Source organism: Mixophyes fleayi, chromosome 5, assembly GCF_038048845.1.
Source record: "Mixophyes fleayi isolate aMixFle1 chromosome 5, aMixFle1.hap1, whole genome shotgun sequence".
NCBI lineage: Eukaryota > Metazoa > Chordata > Amphibia > Anura > Limnodynastidae > Mixophyes > Mixophyes fleayi.
The window spans coordinates 224,927,795-224,955,400 of NC_134406.1; the positions used below are offsets into that span (position 1 = coordinate 224,927,795).

General features: G+C 38.5%; 1 protein-coding gene across 2 annotated transcripts in view; it reads left to right on the forward strand.

Annotated features, from left to right (window-relative positions):
• The first annotated feature begins 17,826 nt into the window (after positions 1-17,826).
• LYN (LYN proto-oncogene, Src family tyrosine kinase) overlaps positions 17,827-27,606 on the forward strand; it is a 50,841-nt gene continuing 41,061 nt past the window's right edge. The window contains exon 1 of one of the 2 annotated variants that reach the window (XM_075213537.1): positions 17,827-18,220. The gene's annotated coding sequence lies outside the window, so the exon portion shown is untranslated. The remainder of the gene's footprint in view (positions 18,221-27,606) is intronic. The other variant, XM_075213534.1, reaches the window with a different exon arrangement.

A 27,606-nucleotide genomic window follows, 5' to 3' on the forward strand; every position in this document is an offset into this window, starting at 1 on the left:
CCTTTTTGAGGTCTGAGGCTTTGTGCAATATACTTGGTTGTCCAGCTTTATAGCACTTTTCTGTATTTTAATGCTCTTTTACATGTGGTGTATCGCTTGCCCTGAAGGTGAGTAGGTGTCAGTTTCTATAACTCTGCATAGGTGGTTTTTTTTTCAAATGTCTTAACTGTGTGTTAATAGCTAGTAGTGTTAATACTCATGGTGTATGTAGTGTATTGTAGCTATTTAAGCAGTATGTATATATTGTAAAATAATATATAAAAGCTTGATTTGTTCAATGTAGAACATACTTAGGATGTTAATAGTTCTGGATATTAATAGCTTAGGGTAGATGTATGAAATGAATGTTGTTTAGAGTGTGCTTAACTGCTTATTATCTATATAGATGAATGAGTGTGTCGTATGGATGTGAAATAAATTGAGATCTGCTAAAATGGGTGGTGTAATAATGCAATGTAGTTAGTAATTTAAAAAAAATGTGGGTGTAATGGGTATACCAAACAGCTCTGAAAACAAAAAAAAGTTGTGCTCTCTGGCGTCTGCTTCTCTGAGAGTAAGGATTTCTTCAGGGATATGGAATTGGAAGCTGGGATTGCTGGGCCTTTGTAGTGTTCCGGGATAGGACAGCCAATAGGAGTTTGGAGGTGGCTGGAGGGAATTAGAGCAATTGGCTGGGGATTGGAGGTGGATAGATGTAGGAGGGAATGGGATAAGTGTCCGGGTTGATAACTGATATTTTAATGGAGATGGATTCTGACTTTTGTTCTTAACAGAAATGTGTTTCCTTCTGTTAGTCCTAGATAGGCCTCCAAACTTTAAAAACTTCCTGAACATGAATATGTTTAAACAAATGCCCCTTTATTGATATTGAGGAGGTACCTTAAAAATTACCTTAGGCACAATAATAAATAAAAGTATTGTAGTTACTGGTGGCCTGGTCTGATCACGTTTTCTTTTACATCATGTGGATGGCCGGGTGCGTGTGCGTCAACAAGAAGTCAAGCCTGCAGAGACAGTGTCATGCTCTGGGCAACGTTCTGCTTGGGAACCTTGGGTCCTGGCATTCATGTGGATGTTGCATTTGACATGTACCAACTTCCTAAACATTGTTGCAGACCAAATATAGCCCCTTAATGCAACAGTATTCCCTGATAGCAGTGGCCTCTTTCAGCAGGATAATGCACCCTGTCACGCTGCAAAAATTGTAGAGGAATGGTTAGAGGAACATGACAGAGTTCAAGGTGTTGACTTGGCTTCCAAATTCCCCAGATTCAATCCGATCGTGTATCTGTCACATGTATTGGAAAGTCCGAGCCATGCAGGCCCCACCTCACAACTTACAGGACCTTAAAGGATCTGCTGCTAAAGTCTTGGTGCCAAATACTACAGGACACCTTCAGAGGTCTTGTGGAGTCCATGCCTTAATGGGTCAGAGCTGTTTTGGTAACCTACACAATATTAGGCAGGTGGTTTTAATGTTGTGGCTGATCAGTGTATATCCATTCAAATATACCATGTGTGACAAAGTCATTGGTATTTGAAAATGGGTATATTTCACCTAGGTTCCTAACCTACTGCTTTTAAAACCCCAGGAGAATGTCTGTAGTATTTGTGATCTGCTGAAGTACTATAGGCTTAAAAAGGGTCTTTGGGTTTATGGATGGAGAGAGAAGGGCGGCTCCATCCATTAGTACTATAAACCGGGTCTTACAAGTTACCAGTGACCGCTGGTGATCAGGAGTTGCACCTGAATGGTGCAGGTAAAAGGCTGCAAGACAGCTCTGTCAGTTGCTCACTGTCTGGGGACTGAGGCTGAATAGTCTCTGTGAGAGAATAGCCTGATATCTGCCTGTAAGTGAACTGTGCGTATACTGCTTATGTTTTATTTTAGTTTATTAGTCAGGAAGGACAAATGTTAGTTAGAGCCAGAGGGCAAGGTGTTTATTTTGGAGTTTTCTTTTGTTTTTTCTTACTGAATAAAACTGCGGAGGTGAGTTGCATAAAACCTATGGACTTTTGTGAATTCTCTTGGCTACTATAAGCACCATCTACCCCATGAGATGGTACAGGACCCCCACCCATAACTCTGCTATGTTCCATAAGGGAGGTGTGGTGTATATTTGGGGACCCAGTAACATAACTGTGATGGCAATAAATTGGCTGTAAAACAGATTAGCGTACCAGCACTCCTCCTTCAGTCATGTCACTGTGATGTTATTCAATTAGTATTGACTTTTTGTCATATTAAATCCCATTTAATAACATTCTTTGTGTTCTTTGTTTTTAAACTGCTACATATGCAGGGAACTGTTTGATTTGCAGTAACTCTGATTTAATTATGTTATGACTGCATTTTGGCATAAGACTTTAAGATTTAGTTCTATGGCTGACACTCTTATAGTTGTGGCAGTATTTTGTGTTTAATAGTGAGCATGAGACTGTGAGGATGTCAGTCACTTTTAGACAGACCAGGGTGGTTTTTGTTGATAAACCCTTTCATACCCAAGTGGCACACATGTCCAGGTCAGTCTTGTCATGACAGTTTGTATAAGACTGGGCTGCACGGTGGCTTGTTGACTAGCAGTTCTGTCTCACAGTACTGGGGTCATGAGTTCGATTCCCGACCATGGCCTTATGTGTGAGGAGTTTGTATGTTATCCCCGTGTTTGCGTGGGTTTCCTCCGGGTGCTCCGGTTTCCTCCCACACTCCAAAAACATACTGGTAGGTTAATTGGCTGCTATCAAATTGACCCTAGTCTCTCTGTGTGCATGTTAGGGAATTTAGACTGTAAGCTCCAATGGGGGCAGGGACTGATGTGAGTGAGTTCTCTGTACAGCACTGCGGCATTAGTAAAGCTATATAAATAGCTGATGATGATAAGATGAAAATTTAAAAAACAAAACAAACACTTGAAAAAATAGATCACTGAGTAGGTTGTCAGATTTCAATACAGATATTTTTGGATTATCAAAGGCTGCTTGGATCTTCTTCCTTTCATTCTTTTACACTAATTAAGCTTTCTTCCTCTCGATACTGCTTATCTTAAATAATCTTTGACAGGTCCACAGTACCTGGAATTATCTATATGATAGAAATACTCTTAGTTCTAAAGGGATGGCCTGAATAGGACATAGAAGATTTATTGAAGTAGCCTTAATAGCTCGTTGCGTTAATAATGATTTTATTCAGTTGTCTCCCACAAAGGATCTTCCTTCAAAGGAAAGAATACATAAAAGATTGTTTTTGAAGGATGTCCTGAGATGAAGCCACAAAGCACAACTGGCTGCCACAGAAATAGCCGTGGATTCTCAAAAGATGCAATAAGCTTTAATTCTGCTCACCCTACAGCAATCTCTTCTCAAACCAGATCCTCTCCATATTATCAATCCAATTCAACTCTGTCTTCATTCTACGCTCTTTGGCATCCTTGAGTACTGACATTTTGACAAATGGGATCAGTATTTATAGCTAAATTAATAATGGTTGCATCAACTGCTGGGAGAGAGACCAACTCCTTGGAATCCTTCTGATTGTAGCACCTCTTTAACAGACCACTGTTTAGTAGACAGGGGCCCTGTGGGGAGACTGAAAAATTTACATACCTACTCCGATGCCAGAAGGAGGTCAGTCACAAGGAGTTATCATGATTGCAAGTTCCAGTTCGCTGGGGTTGAATGTTCTATTGCTTATGTCAAGTTCAAAGTCATCTTAGATAAGGTTGACTTGCCGAGAAAGGAAGCATAGTTTACCCATGTATATTGACAAGAACTCAGGTACCTGTAAATAGTGTGGACCACCTGGACAGGGAAAGAGACCTTGCACAGGAAGAGAGACAGTACATAGGTCAAGAGGCAAAGTGATGATCCACAGTCTGGTGAGAGTTAGCTATAATGTCAACTTTATTTACTGCAGCTAAGAAGTTTTGGAGGAGTAAACAACGGAGTTGATTAAAAGATGATCTAGCGTCTTTCTTCTAACATATGTGTCATTATTAATCTACTAAACTTACATGTGTAGTGGCCTTTTTACACTTTAAACACCACAGAGCCTGAGAGCTACCCTAAGATCCAAACCAAGAGACAGGTGTATGCGAGAAGCACCTAAACCACACCACTCTAATGTACCTTGATTAAATATAGCTGATAATCTAGAATGAAGAGATGCAATTGAAACTTTTTAGCTGATTTCAGCAACTCATCAAAACTAGCACTTGTATAAAATTAAGGCCTTTTTTCCTTTATACATGGAGAGGGTGCTGGGAGTTTGGGAACTAGCTCATGATTTGTAGACATGTTGACCACTCTAACAAGTGAAATTATCAGCTCTTGATTAAAGCTTTCAGCAGTAGGCCTTTCCATTTCAACCTATGAGAGAGGGAAACATCAGGATTAATTCTTATTCTCGGACTCTAAAGAGATAATAGGCAAATTATCCATGCCTGCCATAAAGGAGCTTCATTTATAAGAGTGGGTTTGCTGAAAACCTATAGCCACAGCTTCAGAAATTAGGGTGCTCGTATTAGACTCCGGAACAGTAAGGTTGAAAATGAGCTGCTTCTCTTACACAATGATCACACAACCTAGTCTTAGACCCGGCTCCTAAGCCACAGCTTCCCACTTGCAGGGAATGGCATGTTGACAAATAAATGAAAAGAAACTTATTTATACCCGTTTCATAAGAAAATGAAACTGACACAGCTAAAAACACTCCCCTAGATTCCAGGGCGGTTTTATGATGCAGGTTCTTTGAAAAGCCATAATAAACAGCTATCAGCAATACATACACGAAGGCCATAAAGATAGTGAGGAAAGATAGATTTATCAAGACCGTCACCAAACTGTGTAAGGTGGATCCTAGAAAATTGCATATTACACATCCCAGCAGTTTAAATAGAGAAAGGCCACATTTCTATGACATTGATACGCTACTAGAGCAGATTCTACATACCAAAAGGAAATGCCTGCTGCCATACTAATACAGTACGTCCGGTGCTCCGGTACTGAACATACTCCGGATGCTCATTAGAATAATTAAGATAGAGCCACCTCAGCTCTACGCAAGCTCAGTTTAAAATCTCCCACTGCCTGGTTGGTTGCTGGCTCAAATCACTTTATTACTTGTCATGTACTCAACCTCTTCCTCTTCTCTGTCTCTCTACTTTTGCTCTCCCTCTACACTTTCCAGTCTCTCCGCCATTGTTCCACTCTATGCACTTTCTCTACTAAATTTCTTCTCTGTCTCCAAACTTATTTATCTTCCCTTTTTACGTCTTATGCTATGTCATGGTACCTCACTCTACGTTCTCCATATCCACCACCTCCTGCTTCCCACCCACCGCTCAATTCCAAAAAGTGCCCAAAAAAATATTCTATTCTGTGATTTTACTCAATTATTTTCAAGCAATTGTGCTCCTAGAATATTAATAAAAAGTTTTTCAATTGGGTTAAAAAAAATGGACAGAGTACACGTATCGGTTCATTTCACTAATTGCTCATTTAGAATCCAATTTTAAGTGCCTAATGGGTGATTTTAATGCTACCAAGAACCCAGATTTAGACAAATCTAAACACTCTCCACTAAGATATATGAAAACTGCAGAAGACATACAAATGCTCACTAATGATCACAAAATGATTGATCCCTAGAGATTTCAAAATTTAGCAAATAAGGAATATACTTTTTACTCTAACTGCGTGACTCCTTCTCCAGAATAGACTATTTTTAACAACATCACACCTATTTCAAAGAATATACAAAATTTACATAGACAATATCATAATCTCCAACCACGCCTCTATACACGTGGATACTACTAGAAGAACTCCTACTAATAAACACTGCGCTTGGTGTCCCCGTCTTTTCTTTAGTGTAGTGAAGACTTTAAAACATATCTCAAGCACAACTGGCTAGAATATGTTGATGAAAAAAATGGAACATAGAACACACCTGTGCTGTATTTAGGGGGTATCAAAGGCAGTGATGCCAGGATATATAATATCATATTTCGTGAAAAGGAACAAAGGTTATAGAGATAAATACCATAACTTGAACAGTAGGCTCATCAAACTAACATTAATAATCAAAATAATACTAATCGAGAAAACTATATCAATTTCAAACAAATGGGGCAGCACTGGCAGTCTGATAGCCTCAGAAAACGATAACAGATACGAAACTGTGCTGCTCAGCAGGACCCATTTGCAGCGAATTCTTGACTTAAGGGACTTCGGATCGATCCAATCTCATAAATTATATATACACATAATACACTTACTACAAAATTAATTATAAATGGTATGAGGGAGGGAGAGTTACTCTGGATGACTAGAGGTACGTATCAGGGCTGCCCACTTTCTATACTTTTGTTTAACATCGTGCTGGACCCGCTAAACAGAATTTTGCAGGAATTTAACTTAATTTGAAGGAATACAGATAGGATAAACTAACATATATCCAGATTACTTATTATTATACATTAGGAATCTAGAACCCATTATGGAAAAAATAAGGCAATACGGGAAAATTACAGGTTTCACAGTGAACTCTGAAAAATCCATAGCTCTATCCCTGGGACACAATAGAAAACCCAGATGGTGTGCATCCTTTGACCTACAGCAGGCTACGCAAAGCATCCCATACAAAATCCCTAAAAACATACACAATTTATATTGCTTGTCTGCAATTTTAGAAACATGTATAACAGAAATAAAGAAGTGGCATCATCTACAACTGACATACTTAGGCAGAGCCAACTTAATAAAAATATTAATGTTTCCCAAAACTCTTTACCAATTATAAACACTCCCAATCATGCTAACAAATAGAGATAAAAAAAACCTTAATCCTGCTTTCAGGCAATTTATCTGGAACTACAAAAAAACAACAAAATGAGTCTAAAAAATTCACAAAAACAAAAAAGAGTGCAAAGGAGAATAAACTTCCCAAACATTGGCTTGTACAACCAAGCAGCAATATGCCGTTTTATTAAAGATTACATTAACAGACAAGACCTATATGCTAACACAGCTATAGAAAAAAATGGTATGCCAAATCTGGACCTAGTTCGCTTTCTTCATTTACACAAAGGAGAAATACCAAAGGAAAGATCACACAATCTATTGTAGAGGATAGCATGGTTGGTCTGGCATAGGGTTAGAAATAAGTGGAGTTTGAATGTCTTACATTCCTTATTTTTCCTCTTTGCTGAGAAATACGTATTCCCAACAAGGGGCAGCGTCATGTCCATTCACAAAAAGGGCAAAGGAAGGAGTTACATCAAATCAGAATGCTGACTGACCCAGACTTCAAAAAAAAACGTTGTCTTACCCCCAAGCTATCTCTAAGCTGGAATGTATTTACCCATACAACCTAGCCTTCCTCTAGGCTCAACATTACACCAACAGGACAATTTGCTTTCTAACATCAATTGACTGGGGGGATTTTTCTTATTTTGGAACAGATTGTTCAAATGATTATTTCAAACGCCATTTCTATTTTTTTCTAAAACTTTATGATTTCCTATATTCTCAAATGAACAAAAACAATGGCAAGAATAATTCCCCCAACTCCAATATAGCACTATAATAACAGCCTTGTCACAGTAAATTCAAATTCTAACAGCCACAACATGTAGAGACACAGTATATAGAATTTTCTACTGGAGACACCTCTCCCATCTTGGTGTCAAGCCATTGCATCACTATACCACAAAAGTTGAACACTTCTTTATGGTTTGGGAGAGTCATATTGAAACCTTCTTGGAAACAATCAAGTCACAAATTAATTAACCTGCTTTCAGATGGCAAGTTGGTTCAAAACAAGATTATTGGTTGAAGAACCGCCAATTCAAATATGGTAATACCTAGGTTGACAAGAGAGGCCTTTGCCATGTTATTACTTCTCCCCCCTCCCTTTAACCCCCACCCCCCACCACTTCCCCCCTAACCTTTTCTTTGTTTTTTATTTGTAAGAAAAAAAACTCAGTTTTAGGTCTACTTGAGTTGGATGTTTAAAACCAATATACCAAATATGTAACTTGAACCATTTCAAATTAATAATAATTGTGTTTCTCAAAAGTATTTTGTTCATAAAATCTCAATTGTTAGAATTATGTACTTAATGCCATTTGATTAGGTTTCCTTTTTCATCTTCAACAAAATGCACTGAAAGTTACCTCTTCTTTTCAAGTCTGTCATGTGTACATTAAATATAGGGTTTTTTTTTGTTACATAAAAAAGCAATTATGCATTACCATTGTACACATACATAAAATCTGAAATTACAGATGTTTTAAAATATATTAGACTGGTGGCAGATTTAACAGACTTGTGATAAGTAATGGGCAATTCTGAAAAAATGAGGTTGATTATTGAACTTAGGAACAATTAGTAGTCTTCTGGAAATTGATCTAAGGTGATAAGTGCTGTTTGCTGCAGGGGTGAAAAGTCTGGACAGATTACCCGAAAAGTGTTTAATAGGCAAAGTGACAAACTCTTCATCTGGCCTCAGAAACATCCAACCAAGGTCTCCTAGCGTGCTGCAATGGGGGTACTGTAGCTACATTGTCAAACAAAATGGCAGATTGTGTTGTACAGTCTGCCAAGGTGAGCTTGAGGAGCAATACAATTAACTACATGCACAAAGTATATAATTGACATTAGCCTATGTTGTGAAATGTATTTTCTGTCCATGATAACAATACAGTATTTGTTTCTATAGAGCAGCCCCAGTTAAGAAAACATTATGGATGTCAGTTGCAGAGATGTACTACAATCCATTTTTGCAAAACTACATCTTATTATTCAAGTTCCAATGCGGTTTTTAAAATAAGGTACTACATTAAGGTAATTTTCGCATTGGATACACAAACCTGGGAGAAAGGCACAAAACAACCTCTGCCCCATGGGGCTGTCCAATTTGAAATAATGCCCTTTGAACTCCCTGGCTCCATCACTTCCTTCCAACAACTGATCTTGTACTCATCAAAATTCTGCAGCAATGTACCTGGATGGCATAGTTGTGTTTAGTGTCCACTTTCAGGCCAATTTAAATAGACTACATGTAGTCATCCAGTCCATCTGTACTTCAGGCCTTCCTGCCAATCTGAATAAATGTGTCCTGGGGATATATATTAAACCAATTATCTGATATTATGAGAAATGGCTGCCTTAGGCTATTGGTTAATAAAGTTCAAGGAATAAATTTATCAAGCTGCGAGTTTCTGTCAAATTTGAAAAGTGGAATCGTTGTTTATAGCAACCAATCAATTTCTACTTATTTATTTAGTACATTCTACAAATGACAGCTAGAATTTATTGGTTGCTGTAGGCAACATCTCCATTTTTCAAACCTGCCAGAAAGTTGCAGTTTGATATGTTTACTTCCAGATTTTAAAGATGCCACATTGCCCCAAACAAAGAAGACGGTGCACTAATTATTTGGATATTATAACAGTTTTATACAGATTTGTTAAATATGAGAGCATACATTTTTTGTGAGATCAAATGGATGCTTCTGATGTGGGTGGGACTGTCCTGTGTCAGAAAGGGGTCGAGCATGCAGTGTTTTATTTAAGCCAGAAGCTCCGTAGCCAGGACATGGTACTCCATTATGGGATAGGAGAGCCTTGCAATGGAATGTGCTGTTGGGGCCCTCAAGTACTATCTCGGACAGGGTTAGTTTTGCTGTAATTATACAACAACCATGCCCTACTTAGGTGGCTGCACTGATTGCAGGAAGCCAATCCAATCCTGACATTATGGTACTTGTCACTCTAGATTTTTCTTTTGAGGTTCTTCATTGCCAGGTCACCTGCTCCTCAATGCCGAATGTTTTGTCCTGGATCAGGCTGGACTGCCAAGCTTCTTGTGGCAGACTGGAAGCCTGACACATGTGAGGAAAGGGTTAACTTCTCCAGAAGCGTGGGAAAGTTCCACCTCTGCACTGGGCCGGCTATTTATAAGGCCCAACATGCCTAGATTGAGTTAAACTACTAAAAAAAATTGCCTCTCTCTGTGCTACCCTTGGCTGTCATAAACAGTGTTTATATTGTGTATTGCCCACCCGTCCTTCCCCCTCCTCACCCCTGTTCCTGTGTTGCTTCGTTCCTACACTTAGATGCTGTTCATCAGCACATCTGTCTCCAAACTCCTAGCTCAACCCCTGCCCCTCACAGCTACATATACTTATTTTTCTGTACATTTCCTGCAATTCTCATTCTATTGTGTCTTATATTGTGACAAGTACGTCAGCAACAATTATCCCTGAAGGATGTGACATGTATCTCATGGAAACATCAAAGTTCTAAAATTGTACCTTATACTATATAGAGGCTACCTTCCCACATAAGTTTCTTGTCTTGGTCTGAAGTAATTAGGAGAATCTTGTCCAGTCAATGTTTGTATCTGAAAGAGAAGTCAAACATTTTATAGTCTTTTATATTTATGCTGCACTGCCATCTGTATTACTGCTTGTCTCTGAAGCATTGTACAGTTGGGGCTGGTTTGATGTCACATGACTCCAATAGAATACTGCTTGATATGTAGAGCCTAACAATTTGTTTTCAGAATTCTACAGATTCTCCCCATATTATAGGTCTCAAATGAATTCACTATTTTGAAATAGTTTCAGACAAAAATGTATTTCTTAACTTTTATTGAGTTTTGTGTCTTAAGAGGATTCATAAAAAAAAAGTCACTTTCTGCCTCAGTTTTGACATTTTAATAACTTATTATTTCCATAATTTCATTACTCTATATCTTGTGTTGTATTTCTTAGCTTTCTAGATCAGTTGTATGTACTTTTACAAACGTTCACATTAATAATAAATGTTCATTTCTCATGGGCTTTATTATATACTTCTTTTCTAAATAGAGCATCTATACTTTACAGTGCCACGCACACCGCACAGACCAGGCCTGGCCAACCTGTGGCTCTCCAGGTGTTGTGAAACTGCAAGTTCCAGCATGCTTTGCCAGCTACTGGCTGGCTATCTACTTGCAAAGCATGATGGGGCTTGTTGTTTCACAACACCTGGAGAGCTACAGGTTAGCCAGGCCTGGCATAGGCCATGTACAGACATGCACTGCACCAGGCCTTTGATATTATGAGCTGATCTCCTCCAATCAGCACATTCTCCCCTGACAGTGACTACCTGACATGGTGGAAGGAAGCAAAATGTAGGCCCAATGCCCCAGGCATGCTCAGGCCTCGACACACCCCCTTCCCCCTCCTCTTACCACGCTCCTGAATATACAAACAAATTAATTAAGTACTTATGATCAACATTATGTTCCACCCCTATGGTAGGTGGGTAAATAAAACACACAATTGCAAAGGCAAATATATCATATTAAGCACACAAATTTAGTTACAATCAAAAAACTCACCAATATTTTAAATAAGTCACCAACAATGAACTAATACCTTATTCCTAAAACAATCATAAAAAAATTAATAAAAAGCAAAAACAAAATAATTTTCTGTAATACTAAAGGAAAATAGCCTTAAACCCAGGAGAAACATTAATCCCAACAACAATAATCCACAGCTAAGCATCTAAATAATAACTGTAAATAAAAACATCAATATTAGACTTGATATAAACAAGACCAAAGAACTAGGAAATCAAGCAAAAATAAGGAAACACCAATATAATTGCCAGACTGCAGCTCCCTTGACAAATGGCTTCCAACTTATTTTAAGTAAGATGGTGAGAGCTGTTTAAGCAAAAATTGAACCACATCAAGGAATCCTGGTTATTGATAGAGACAGGAACCTGTACACTACATTTAATATATTTTCTTATGATTAGAAAAAAGTGGGACATGTAGGAATCACCTTCGTTTTGCTACAATGGTGATCTTCATGAGTGGCCACCAAAATCAATTGATGTGACACACTGCTTGTCAGCATAATGATATCAGATTGCAATTGTGAAATTGCAATTTTCAATTTTTAAATCCAGTATTCACTAAATGTTCCCTTGGGCTTGGTGTGAGGATCCACAGCAATACCAGCTACAGATGATAGGTGGAAGAGCAGTCAACACGGACAACTGCACACTCTTCATCACTTTTGTCACCTCACCTGTACGTAGCTTTTATAAGTCCCTCAATCCTACCAAACTTTGAATTAACAAAGTTTTGAATTGCGTTTCTCTGTTGGTGCTTCAAAATGTTGTTTTATTTGCCTGTTTATCAACTTCAGCTTTGTCCCTAATTCTACAGCCTCCAACCCATCGCTTTGTCCCTCACGACCTGTAGTCTCAGCAATAAACAGCTTGGCTCTTGATAGCTACCCCAGCCAAGTCGTTCTCTCAACTAGCATCATGACACATTGAAATGAGAAGGCATCCTCTAAAATGTTGTCTAATTGTCGGACACTTTAATAAAATGACCGAAGGGTTTTCTCTAGACACATATACAAGATATGCTAAATGGTATTATCATGGGTGGATTATCGTGAGTTTTTGGGAAAACAAAGATACGTGTGAATTGAGGGTGTACATTGGAGGGAAGCAGGAGGAAGAGGATTAGATTACCATTGCCAGCACCTCTCCCATGTCCACCAAGACACACTCCAGGGGTATTTACATATTACAAAGGAATATTTGGCTACATTAAATTACGTTAACCAAGGGGATCAAGTGGCGTGAAATATCTCTCTGGAGTTATGAAAGATGCCTGTGAGGATACCGGGTTTTTAGAATCGAAGTTCACTATGGTACCCTGTCCTCTTAGGTTCTGGAATCACAGAGGCATGGAGGAGAACGAAAGATACAATGCTATCTTTATTTTATCTACAGTAACACCACAGTGCATAAGCCTGCACACTTTAAACAATAGGTCAGTGGATCACCGGTGTCAATAGGAGACCCAGCAAAGTTCCCCACCCACATTAGTCATGCAACAGTTCCACAGGCAAAATAGTCTGTCAGTAGGAGGTTCAGGGAATGCTGGTATCTTGCTGTTCCTGTATCAGTCTTCCCACTCCTGTGGGTGCACCAATTTACCCAGAACCAGGCAAGCATCTCCAGATGGGGTGAGGCAATTACAGGTCTCATAATGAAGCCACAGTCTCCTTCCCAAGATACAGGGCAGTGATGACCACTGGGTCTGCTGGTAGAGCACAGAAAATGAATACATCTCCAGATTGGCTCCTGATATCCATGGTCAAATTCCTACCATGTTTTTCCCTCCGCCGGGCAAGCCCTTGGGTCTCTCCTTCTAAAACATTGGAGGGTGCTAGACCAGGGGGTTAGAGTTTGAGTGGAGATGAGTCAGCCTTCTACAGTGGCTCCCCTGCTGTATCCCTGCCACAATGTCTGGTCCAGTCCTTTGGAAGACAATGGGCAATCCTTGGCTTTCCCCACCTCCAGATCTTAGCTAGCACCCAGTCCCTCCTGAAACTAACCTCTTCCACGCTTTTGTTACATGTCTGGCCTTCTAGATGTCCCTCACTTGCTTTCTCTTTCTCCTTACGCCCCCATGTGTCCGCAATAAGCCCTCCCACTACTCACCAGGTGAAATTTAACAACTGGTCCTGGGGCGACAGTCCATGTTACCTACCTAGCAAATTGACGGTTCAGTGGGAGATGTTATCTTGGCAGTGAGGCCCGGTCCCGTCACAATGCATATTATGAACTCCATGAAGTATACATGGCAAACTCTGTTAATCACTACATTCTGTATTAAACAGGGAAAGGGGAGGGTTGGATCCTTCCAGCTTGCTGCAGTTTGCCAATTTATTAAATTTATTACGTATTATGAGTTTGGTTGTCACTTTTTGGAATCTGGGATAGGTTTGTATAGTAGTATATAGTCAGGATAAAACATGGATTAATGTGGACTGCAATTTTAGTAACATCCACTATTAACTACCAAACTTAAGACCAGTAAGTCACAATCTTAGAACATGTCCACCAAACGTGAAGCAGGTAGTCCTCCTTAGTGCATTCCCTCATCTATGTTTTGGAGATAATTGGAATGCTATCTAGTTGGTACCATGTACCACTGAAAGTACAATTTGGAGGCATAGTCTTTTATCCTCACACAGGTAAAACTCTTGTCAAGCTACTGCTTAATACAGGACCACTGTTCTGGGTGGAGTTGTTCCCTCGTTTCCTTTATCCATTTCAACTTGTGCTTCTCTTTACTCTCTGGGTTGCATGTAGATAAGTTTTGTATATGGTAGAAATCAGACTCTTCACGGAAGCTCTATGAAAGCATAGAGACTCTAGGGTATATTTACTAAACTGTAGGCTTGAAAAAGTGGAGATATTGCCTCTAGCAACCAATCAGATTCTAGCTGTCATTTTGTAAAATGTACTAAATAAATTATAACTAGAATCTGATTGGTTGCTATAGGCAACATCTCCTATTTCAAACCCGCAGTTTAGTAAATATATTCCTAAGAATCTTCAGATGCGATAGCTCTTTGCCAAGGGGGTGGTCCAGTAGTAAAAACATTTTCGCTGTAGGTAGTAATAAAATAAATAATTAGGCAGAGGAGACAAATCCTTTAGGTCTTCAAATGATGGAAAAGCATTGGGGTCCATTAGTGGTGGGGACAAAAGAAGTTTAAAACGTTTACTTGTAAGCCACAGTGATAACGAACAGCATATCGTGAAGCCAATGACTTTAACACTGTTTCAATATCAACACAATGGCTGTGCCACATAATACATTGAGTATTGTTTTGTATATTTATATATGTAAGCCACTCTACTACTACTACTATATATTATAAAATTTTGTGCATATATGTTTACTATACACAGTGGTCGAAGTGGGGGTGTATACAGTGGTATGCCATACCACCACTTCTACTGTTTTTGTTGTAAAACTATCAAATTCCATTCACTTACATTCCAATTATATTTTTCATCACTTCAAGCACTGTATGTGTAATATATATAATATCACACATGCACACATACATTAGCTGGTAAAAGTGTTCAACCCCTAAAAAGTAATTAGGTTTGTTAGTATTACAAGTGACACTTACACAGATTGTCCCAAACAGTATCTTTATTGCAAATCATCATGCTCTTAAAGTAAATTTTTACATACACCCCATTGCCACTTTATTGTGTTCCCCTTTCTAGTAACTTTGCTCTTGAACAGCCTAAATTCTTTGTTAGAGCCATGGAGCAAACGCATGCTACGGTGCCCCTTTTCAGAATAGGGAATAGCATATGGGGGCATGGGGAGGGGGTGTAGCCTTTATGTGATGGAAAGTTGGAATGAAAAGAACCCAGCAGGGACAGTGCCGGTCTGGGGTATGAAGGGCCCAGAGGGGGAATGCATTTGTATGTGATAATATGAAACAGTGTTTGTGTATTAGAAGGCTAGCTACCAGTGTAACCTATGGCTCTCCAGTTATTTTGGAACTACAAGCAATAGCTGCACTCACAAGATATGCTGCGCTTTGTAGTTCCACAACACTGAAGAGTCAGAGGCACTGATAACAATAGTATGCCATTGACTGAAGGCCTACCTACCTTGCAGCTTGAATTCTGTTCTGTCGGCTTCTCCAGAGCAGTGCAGGGGAGCGGACGCCATCCACGTAGGGAAATTGTACTGCTACACAAAGCAAAAATGCTATGTAATCACAAGTCTGATGTTTTAAGGAATCTTAATATACTAAAAAAAAAGATACATGACAAGACTACATTTAAAACAAATGATTTAACAATGCTTTCAGTTTTAATAGTTAAGTAATTTTTACACCACTTGTCTAAATTAGTGTTATCAAGATGGGCAGGGAGCATTTTATTTCCGATCCAATATAGGGGTCTATTTATCACGAACAGCCCCTTTGTGGCGATATGTAACCATTTTTTTTATCCCCACTTATAATGCCGACAAAAACATCCCACAATTCAATTCAAATAAATGTCGCCCTGGTAGCTCAGATACAGTTTCCCCAGTGACAATGGGCTGAAGCAGCAACCGCTTTGCCTGTCCAGTGTTTGAGTCGGCTTGCCAGATTTGGGCTTTCATTTCCTCTAAAGTGAAAAAAGAAAAATGAAATAGATATAATGTACTTTTAAAAAACTGTAAACATATTTAAAAACCTGCATATGTTAATAATGTTTTATTCAATGAATAAAACTTTTTTTGCATGACTAAATGATTTTACTCTGTTATTTGTTAAAAGAATAGGTATTGCAGCATACCGCCATAACCAGCGTCGGACTGGTCCACCGGGATACCGGGTAAATCCCCGATGGGCCCAGCTGCCTTATGGCACCACCCCCTTTTCTATATAGGCGGAGCCCATCCGGCTCACCTGGGGGTCCGCTGTTCTCCCCGGCGTCCCCACTGCTGCAGTTCCTAGCTGTTTGTGACAGCCAGGCATCTGTCAAATGCAATCGCAAGAGAATACCAGCTCTGCCCCTGCGATCATGTAGCCCGCCCCCTCGACTGCTGTGTGTATATATATATATATATATATATATATATATATATATATATATAGCCTTCCTAAACAGTTGACCAGACGGAGAATTTAGGTCCTCTTGCGGGAAGGATAAGGCTGTGTATGTACACTTAAAATGTTGGGCACCTCCCAGAATTAGCCTTTTCCAACTCTACCAGCTCATTTAAATGATCTGTTCACACAAAATGAAATCTAAATCTTAGTTTTTCCTGCAAAGTGCAAAACTCACCCAGGTACACTCAAATGATTGCCCTGCTGAAAATGCTATGTACTTGCCCATAAAATGCATGCACTTGCAGAAAAGCAAGCAGTTGATATCACAAAACAATATTGGCACGTTTATATATGGTCCTAGTATTCACTGGAGTTAATTTCTTCCTGTTTACTAGTGTGTTTATTGTTAGAACAATTTATCTAAATGATTATGAAAACGAAACGGATTCCTTTCAACATCATTATACCTGCAGTTTAGGAGCATTCAGATGCATTGTGTTTTGCTGAATGCATTGCGTTCTATTCAATGTGTTTACCATGGATTATGCGCATTAGGGAAGGCTGCCGTGATCTCCCAGTGCTATTAGACACTAGCAACAAATGCAAGTCAAACCAGTTTTTCTTTGGCATATGTTTTGGATTGTAGACTTAAGGGGAGATTCAATTCCACTCAAGGGGGAATATTTACTAAACTGTGTGTTTGAAAAAGTGATGTTGCCTATAGCAACCAATCAGATTTTAGCTATCATTCTGTAGAATGTACTAATTAAATGATAACTAGAATCTGATTGGCTGCTACAGGCAACAACTCCACTTTTTCAAACCTACAGTTTAGTAAATATACTCCAAGTGGTCTCTGAAAACGAAACAGTGTCCGGAGACACCTCGCACTGATGTTATGGCTGGAATCTCTGCTCATTTTTCTTCGCACCTCTATGGGATGTGAGGGAAAATGAGCAGAGATTCCTACCATAAATGCCGGCAATGCCACATCGCCAGCGATTCAATCTCCCCCTTAAATTCCTCAGTGCTGACAGAACTTAAAAAAATGTGTGGGACCAATTACTCAAATATTGAGGTAAATTACAATGTTGTCCTTTTTCCTGAAAGAAATATACATATTATTCCACCCAGTGGCCGAAGCAGAAATTTAGAAGGGGTGGTACGTAAAATATGAGCGAATGTAATTTGATAGTTTTACAATTAGAGCAATAGAAGAATTGGCAGTATGGCATAACTCTGTATACCACTTCCGCCACTGCAAGAAGCATTATCAGTTGTGAAAAAAAATCAATATAACATTCACTTTGTTCTGTTAGGAAATGTAAAAAAATAAATAAATCATTAATATGAAACATAGCATCACAATCATGGAAATTTGGCTATTGAGTGTTTCCAGTAGAGGTGTGCAGAGTGTAATTGGACTCTTGCACCATTACACTGAACTTATTTTCCCTGTGTGAGTACTTTCCTTGCCCTCTAGCCTGTTAAACTATATGCAAATTTCAGCCGTGTGGATACACACCAGGAAGTAGAGCTAAAAAAAAAAAAAAATCTACCAAGCCCTGATCAGATAAGGTCCTCACAGTGACCGGCTGCAGGGGAAGCTGCGTCCACTGATACTGCACTCCTGCCGGCAGCCCTTGTATGTCTGTAGCCAGAGAGCAATATTGTATCGGACTGGCCCACGTAGTGATCCACGCCTTGGTTTATGTTATCCTGGACGCTCTCGGCGACTGAAGGGGACTCTTTGTAACCAACACATCGAGGAGGAGAATTAGAGTAAGTACCTGAGAGTCTGAGCCCTCCCGCTTCACACTCCTGACTGTCTGCGCCCTCCCGCTTCACACTCCCTCCCTTGGGTTTAATAGTTGCAATAACCCAGGTGCACTTGTTACGCTGTTACGCTGTTACTTTGCTGTGTTGATAGAAAACAAGTTATAAAATGTGCTAAGAGGTCTTGTAAACGGAGAGGTTTGAATGTGTTTCCCTTGTAGTCATTAATACAGATATTTTGTTTTTACAACACCTGTTTATTTGTAATATTCTCTGATTCTCGGAAATACAGTTTGATTTGTTTTAATAACTGTGAATAATGGCTTAGATCAGTGTTTGTCTGCTCTTTAGTTAGGAGCTGCATTGGCCAGTATGGGTAGTGAGTTGGTGATCTTTACAGCTTGTGCATGAGAAGTTACCACACTCAGTCATTCGTGTATTAATTACCATGATCAAGTGAGGTAAACAAAAAATAAGATTTATAAGTTTAAAAACATCACAAATTGGGATGTGAACAGTAAATTAAGTTACATAAAGCTGTTTTTTTAGGTTCAACTTTTTCATGCATAGTTCTGTGTGAAAAGCAGAAGTAAGAAATCTATTTTTTGCTACCTGCAGTGTTCTCAACATAATCTTAGTGGGCATTTACGATAGAATATCAGTGTGCTTTCAAAAGCATAAAGTTGATCCCATCTCCTACTCAAAGTTGAAGCAGCTAAAGTATTGATTTATTAGGAACTAGTGACATCATAGAGGCACAAGGCTCGTTCTGTACCTAATCTAATAATATTTAGCAAAAAAAAAAGCCACCATTCTATACAACACCCCATTGTTCTTACTTTACCTGTTTTACCACATTCTTATCAAGGAATATAAAGATTATTGATGCAGGCAAATACAGGCATACATGGAGGAAATAAGTTGTTCTAAGTCCCACCCGATGAATATTCATTGAAATACAAAAGACCCCTGATCACAAAGAGAATCAGGACTGAGGATAAGTCTACAGTGGTAGAAAGAGAATATAAGAACAAAATAACACTATATAAAATATTCTAGTGTACGTAAATACTGCTCTTTGGCTGATAACTTAACCCTGTCCTGTGGGCAGTTTCAAAACCAGGATATGAATGCGACATGTTGTGTCATCAGTTTGTGCTGGTCACCCCCCACCCTTTTCGTTTTGGCTCCCAGATGCAGCAAAACCATTGTAGTATCTTATGTTTACTAAGTTTTGTTACCGGTCCTTTAATGCACAGATCTCATGAACCTGTTTTATGGAAAAATAAGCTGGTTTACAAAACACCAGTAACAAAATCACGAGCTATCCTGGGAAAACCATGACATGTGGAAGCTGCTGTAGGTGTATTATTGATCATCACTCTGTGATTATTTCTAGAATTATTCATTTATTTTAGGAGAGGAGTCATATGTTTGTTTTGGCCTATTTTTAAATCAAAACAATAAATATATATTAAAAGTCACTGGAAAGGGCATCTATGCATACATGAAAACATGATAAAATGGTTATAGTTGACTTGGGGTAGCAAGATATTTTAATGTGGTGGACTGTGGTGCTGACCAGACAGGATGCGATATTGAACAATTGGCCCCAAAACAACAGCAATGTCCAATAATAAGTGGAACTGATCATTATAGCTATGCTGGTAAATGCAGCTGGAAGATAATCGCATGTCACCAGCCATATTCTGACTGCTTTAAAGGACGCAGTCATTCCACAAGTGAGGGGCCATATGGCTGGATCTCGTTCACTTTGCTTACTATATGTATCCCCAAATCAAACCTTGGCCCTGGCACGCAGCACCTGCCCCAAGTGTCAGCTTTGTCCCATGTGTTGCCAACTTGAGAAGAAATAAAATGATCTGATTGGTGACCAATGGATGCTAAGATGGCAGCCAATTATTGACAGCTATTAGGAAGTTGAGTGCTGGGTATCACAGAAATATGGTTACAATTAGTGAGCAACTTCTGAATGATTTAATGAATGAACAGAGGTGTGGACTTTGGAGAAAACCAAACACTACAGTTTACCTTTCTTTGCAAAAATATTGTAAGTGGTTAATGTTATTATTGCAAAAACATATCTAATAAATATATTTTCTTTGTTGATTAGAACTTTACTTTGGCCCATTTGCTGCATGTTTTCCTGGCATTTTAGCACATTTTAGTCATTACTGATTCCAAGTATAGTATAAGGCTTGCTTATAGTTTGTCTTCAAATATGGCCATTCTGGTGTCATCATAATAAAGTTGTATATAAAACGGATGGAAGCAGCAGGTGGATGAGGGATATTAGGGTAATAAACACAGAGATAATCTCAACTGATCCTGTTATTATGTAATCATTGTTGGTATTTAATTTGCTTTCATTATTCTTGTTTTTTTATTCTTCAATCAAAGGACAAGTATTCTGGCTTTTCATTGACTGACTCTATGTATTGTAACTGGGCTCTGATAAAATAAAATATAAAATAAGGAATTTCACACAAATCTTGGTCCAGATAGTTAAGGGATGGGGGAGTGGGAGATACCTGTCATCCATATGGGCTAAATAATATTCAAGAGAAAGCAGCCTATTCATTAAGAACCCTTTATGTCATTGGCTTCATTTCAATTAATAGGCAGCATCTCATAGCTATAGATTTAATATTATTATTATTATTATTATTATTATTATTATTATTATTATTACTATTATGACTACCTTTTATTTATAAAGAGCCACAAAAGGTGCACAGTGCCATACATGTCATATACAGAATGCAGTGATCCATAAAACATTACGTGATACATGAAAAACAAAATAGAAAGACCAGGCATACTAAATAAACAAATAATATACAGATATTATGCATGGTAATGCAGATCAAATTATTTCCAGGACAGTCAGTGAGAGTGATGGTAATGAGCAGTGTGAAGTGGGCCTGAGCTCAAGAACATGGCTAGGGAAGAGGGCCAAGAGGTACAGAGGTGATGGAATAGTGGAAGGACAACACAAGGAAAGAGGGGAGAGCTTACATCCTAAAGGAAAGGGGAAGACACATGTTGATCTATGACAAAACAGGATTATATTTCAGTAGAGAGTGCTCAGTTATATGGAGTCGCTACTGGATTTGGCTCCAACTAGAGGCTATGCAGGCATAAAGTTTTTATGTGAGCTATCATAATAATTGTAACAGAGGTGCCAAGTAAAAAAAAAAAAAAAAGTATATATGCACAATACAAATGAGCATTATCCCTTGTTCTTACCCCTAGTTCATACACACGTGTTGAGAAAATGAATACAATGCATGAAAAACTAATAAATGCCATTTAGATGTGCACTTTTACTACATTTTCCAACCACTTTACATGCATTGCACTGTTTATCAATACAAAATATTATACTGGTAGGATGATAGTGGTAGTGTGTGTTAGCGCATAAGAAATAGTTTGTGCTGCATTATAAAATGTTTATGGTGGTGTTAAAATTTTAGAATGCAATTGTGGATATGAGTCCATGGGAAACAATTTTCTCCTGTTTTTAATGCGGTTTTCAGTTATTAGTGGCTGAAAGGCGCATTAACAGAGTATAGAGAACAAGCTCTTAATCTCAGAATCTGAGCAGTGAGACTCAAGCAGGACGCATGCACTAACCATTAGTGGGAACCACTGGCAGTCTAGGTTATGGGAGCTGCATCATCAACGGTGCTGGTACCTGGCGTCTTAGGGCAACTCTGAGATCAAATAAATCTTCGATACTAAATGAATGAAGCTATGACAAACTGAGTGTGCCTTAAGGAACCATTACTAAAAGATAAGTAAATATTAAATGATGTATTCTGAAATACACACTTTTTCTGTTGTACTATGGACCCATTTCGATGTCAGACTTTGTACTGTTAAGGTGACTTCTATGGGCCCAGCTAGTAGACTGTAATTGCTAATATACACAGTGTTTTCTCAGCAATACAAAACATGAGCTAATTTTTGTATTTAATATTTATCAACAATATTTTAAGCTCATTTGGGTAGGACCATATCTCCATTCTTTTTCATGTCATTGTATGGAAGTTGTTTATTGTTCAGCGCTGTGTATTAAGTCACAGATTTACATTGAGTACAGAGATATATTTGTCCTACATGTAATATATATGTGCCTCATAGTGTTGGGGCCACAGCTTATTTAGTGTCCAGGGTACTGTGTGGAATCAATGTGTTGTCGCTGTGTTTGTGTGGTTTTCCTCCTTAAGTCCAAAATATATATTCATTAGTTGATTGGCTTCTGACAATTTAATGTAGTGTGTGTGTTTAGTAGATTATTTAGATTGTAAACTCCACTGGGGCAGGGACTTATGTGAATTATGATATCATTCTCTGTAAAGTGCTGAGTAATATGTTGTCACTATATAAATAAAACATAATCATAAATAAGTAGTAAAGTTCAAGTAGATTAATAAACTGATTAAATTAAAGGTGCACTAAAAATACTTATTTAAGTCTTTAAAATACTGAAACAATTTTCACGTCTCAATGAAGAATAATGCGGTCAGACTGATGCTCACTGTGTGAAACTAACCTCCTTTATTTGACGCATGATAGGTCCTCTTTAGGATGAGTTGTTTTGTTTCAATACAGTGTTTCATTTTTACTTTTATTTTTTTTTATATAAAGTTTCTCGGTAACACCAAACCCTTTTGTTTCATGAAAGACCATTTACCCCAATGGTAGATCAATGTGTTTGATAGAGATAAACATTTTACTTGTTTATATTTTTATCTACTATTAAAACTTAGATGAGTATTATATGAGGAGAACGTAGATGAGTATTATATGGGGAGAACGTAGATGAGTATTATATGGGGAGAACTTAGATGAGTATTATATGGGGAGAACTTAGATGAGTATTATATGGGGAGAACTTAGATGAGTATTATATGAGGAGAATTTAGATGAGTATTATATGGGGAGAACTTAGATGAGTATTATATGGGGAGAACTTAGATGAGTATTATATGGGGAGAATTTAGATGAGTATTATATGGGGAGAACTTAGATGAGTATTATATGGGGAGAATTTAGATGAGTATTATATGCAGAGAACTTTGATAAATATTATTTCAGTATGCAAGTAAAATTAATACAAGGATAAAGAAAACGCTAAAGGGTTCACAAACTTACTCTGATGAATAGCTTTGATAAATAAAAAATAAACCAGTATTCATCTTTAAGTAAATAGCAAAACTAAGGTGAAAAAAACAGTTGGGGACAAGTTTGAAACAGTGAGACTGTATAATGCAGCTAAACACACTAATTAAATGACAAAGTGGTACAACAACACCACACACTCAGGAACTGGACTGTATGACTCAGTATAACCCTTTAATGACTGGGGTGCTATGTAGATTTTTTTGACCAGACTCATTTTAGCATGTTTCCTATGTGCTGGTTAAACAACAGTACATTTTTTTTTTGTCTGTTCGAATATGTAATTTTATATTGTTTTTTGTTTTTTTTCATTGCAGATAGGGCTTTATTTTGATAATGTTTTCTAAATGAAACAAAAACAGATAATAAAATGCCATTTTATATGATTCAAGCAAGTAGTGTTGACAGAACAGCATATAAGCAGACAATTAAGTTTTTATTCATGATACACAACTCGTCTCTGTGGTCACCATTTAAATATAGTAGCAGGCGGCAGCTGTCTGTGCCTTTGTGACAGTGAATTTCAGGGTCTGATCCTCTAACTATCTGCGCTGTTTTGCGTCTGTTTGATCAGCTCCAGAAATGGGGAGAGTTTTTTTGGTGAAAAAAAGTTAAATGGTATGAGGCCCCTAATTCCTCTCATGCTCTCGTGGTTCTACGCATAGCATTGAATCTCCCCAATGATTCATAACCGTTGTGTTACTGAGTTATGATTCATAACTGGGCCCCCTGTGGTGGGCTACAGGTGAGACTTTGCCTTTGGCCCCCAACTCTGTGCTCCGCTTTGACTTATTCTTTCTTTTCTTATAAAGCAGAGAATAAGACTGAACCTTTCATTTTATTGTCGCTTTATAAGAAAAGAGAGAAAAAGTCCAAGGGGTAAATGTATCATGGTCCGGTTTTTTTCAAGTCGCGGGAAATCAGCGAGTTTACAGCTAAAATTTAAAGCGGCGCTGGCTTGTAAAGGAAAGTTTGCCTTTACAAGCCAGCACCGCTTTAAATTTTAGCTGTAAACTCGCCGATTTCCCGCGACTTGAAAAAACCGGACCATGATACATTTACCCCCTAGTGTCTTCTGCGTCACATGGCCTCCTCTGCACACTGCAATTAGGTCACGCAGCATATCCAATTGTAGGAAAGGTGGAACATTACACATTCTGTGCTAAGTGCTCACCCTCCTAATTCTGTGAGCCGCGGGCTCTGGGACTAAATGTAAGTATTTTGACTAAAGATCACTAGATTATCTATTAAGTGAGGAACTTTGAGTGGCATTTGGAAAGTCTGGGTTACATGTGTGGAGGGTCTGAGTGGTATGTGGGTGGAGTTCTGGATGGCATGTACAACAGGGAGGGCGGGCCAATTTTAGCCCGGGGGCAAGACTCAACTCAGCAGCCTATTAGGAACATTTTAAAGTTAAAAAATGCAGATGGTCCAGTGACTCAGCCCAAGGGGGCCCACGGTGGGACCAGTCATGGGGTAGATGCCCCCCAGCTCAGCCTGTACCTGATGTGTGAGGTCTTAGTGGCATGTGTTGGACAAGTGGGGGGCCTGAGTGGTATGTGGGAAGTCTGCATGGCATGTGGGATCTGAGGGTATGTGTGGGCTTTTTATGGCAAGTGCTGGTTTGAGTACTTGTGGGAGCATTTTGCGGCATGTGGTGGAACTTTGGAGCAAGTAGGGGCATGTGGGGACATTTGGGATGAGTGATGCATGCGCTGGGGCTGTTTTTTAAATTTTTAAAATTAAGGGGGGTATTCAATTGACGGCGTGATCGACGAAAATCGAGCGCTCGAAAAATATTACCGTTAATACGGTAATTACTCGCTGAATTACAGCTCGCAGCTTCCTGAGCTGCGACCTGAAATCCAGCGAGTAAATTACCGTATTAACGGTTTTTACGCGCAGATTACCGTATTAATGGTAATATTTTTCGAGCGCTCGATTTTCGGCGATCACGCCGTCAATTGAATACCCCCTAAGTGTAATATGTGGGCCGTTTGATGGTCAGAGGACCGCACATTTTTTTCACAACATTTTTTTTATATAGGATACAGCTTGCTGATATGTATTGTTACCATATTCACCCATGCCAATTTGAACACAGCAGTAGAGTTTTGCCATGAAAGGGACACAGTCTAAAAGCGAGCACTCCTTTTTTTTGGCAGTCCGACACTGCTTCCAAAACTGAATAACGTGCTCTCCTGGGTGAAAAGTGTAAACTGCACTATGTAGTAAAGCAAAAAGTAATGCTAGAGGACCAGGTGACAGGTTTGCCTTAAGGGGTCAAAATAAATAAGGCAATAGCTTGTTATAAGCAATATGTACAAGAGTGAGATTTTGTATAGCAAGTAGGTGGAAAGCACAATATTTGTCCTGGGCAGTACTACTTAATAGAATAAACAAAGGTAGTTCACGTGCCGGCCAGTGCACAAGATTTAGACACGTATGGGCTCTTGAATGTCAGTATTCATGCCAAGTACGTATCCTTATCCATTATAAAAGTTTCTTTAATAATTTCCACTGTAGGGAAAAGTGTATGTGAAAATGGGACTAATTTAATTGTTAAACTAAATAGTAAAGTGTACCTCCAATTCATCCACAATGTTACAAAGTGCTAATTATATAATATATGTATCCCTCCAGGATTGCCAGATTTCCCACCACCTTTTCATCCTTATTAGGTTGCTGAAAGGAGGGGACACCTGTATTATATATGGAGGGGCCGCCCAATATGCCAGTGACTTTGGTATACAGCTTTTGCAATGACAGATTCAGTTAGTCAGGCTCGACTACCGAGATCACCCTGGAAATCATTACTGAATTAAAACATCCAGGGGATCTCTTCCTTCATTTTTAAGATGATTTAATTTACTTATTTTTAATTGTGAAGACCAATAGGTCCTTTTATTATTTACATCCACTTAGTGAAATGCAAATTTAATTTGTTTGTAGGAAATTAAAATCTGCCAAGCATTCTCCTAGAAAGAATACAGTATATAGTGTGTGTGTGTGTGCGTAATATATATATATATATATATATATATATATATATGTGTGTGTATATATATATATATATATATATATGTGTGTGTGTATATATATATATATATGTGTGTGTGTATATATATATATATATGTGTGTGTATATATATATATATATATATGTGTGTGTGTATATATATATATATATATATATATATATATATATATATATATATATATATATAATCTCATCATCATCACCATTTATATAGCACCACTGATTCCGCAGCGCTGTACAGAGAACTCACTCACATCAGTCCCTGCCCCATTGGAGCTTACAGTCTAAATTCCCTAACACACACAGACAGAGAGAGAGACTAGGGTCAGAAAGGGCTGAAATTTGGTATACTAAGATGTTTTTAATTTGTTAATTGTTAAAAGTGTTTATAAAGATTTAAAAAAATATATATATATTTCTTGAAGGAGAAGTGACAGTTGGGAGTGGTTGGTGGTTGCCGGGGGTGACAGTTGGGAGTGGTTGGTGGTTGCCGGGGGTGACAGTTGGGAGTGGTTGGTGGTTGCCGGGGGTGACAGTGGGGAGTGGTTGCCGGGGGTGACAGAGCGAGAGGAGTGTGATACTCAGGACCGCTGAGAGAGATCCCTGTGTCTGGAAAGACATCTGGATAGATGTGGCGATAAAGATGAAGGATGAGGTGATGGAGAAAAATGATGAGGTGGTGACATGTGGACAAAACCACGTTAAAAAAGGGCGCTTACGTCGGGAAGTAACGCTCTTCCCCTGAGGAGGCCTGGACTATGGCCCAAATGCATGACAAGAACCTTTTTAACACCTTAAGTAGCTTGATTTGACTAGAATGCATGAGTATCATGCACGGGTTAACTTGTGTGTGTGTGTGTGTATGTATATGTATATATATATATATATATATATATATATATATATATATATATATATATATATATATATATATATATATATATATATATATATATATAAAAATTATATAATATTTCATCTCGGTTGTTACTGTCCAGGATCAATACTAACCCTGAATTTTTTCTCTTACTCATTATTATGATTGCTGTTGATTTGTTAGGGAGAACACTGCTCATAAGAGAGCTTACAATCTAGTGGGAGAGATGGGCACTGCTGAGACAAGAGGAGGTGGCACATAGTGGAC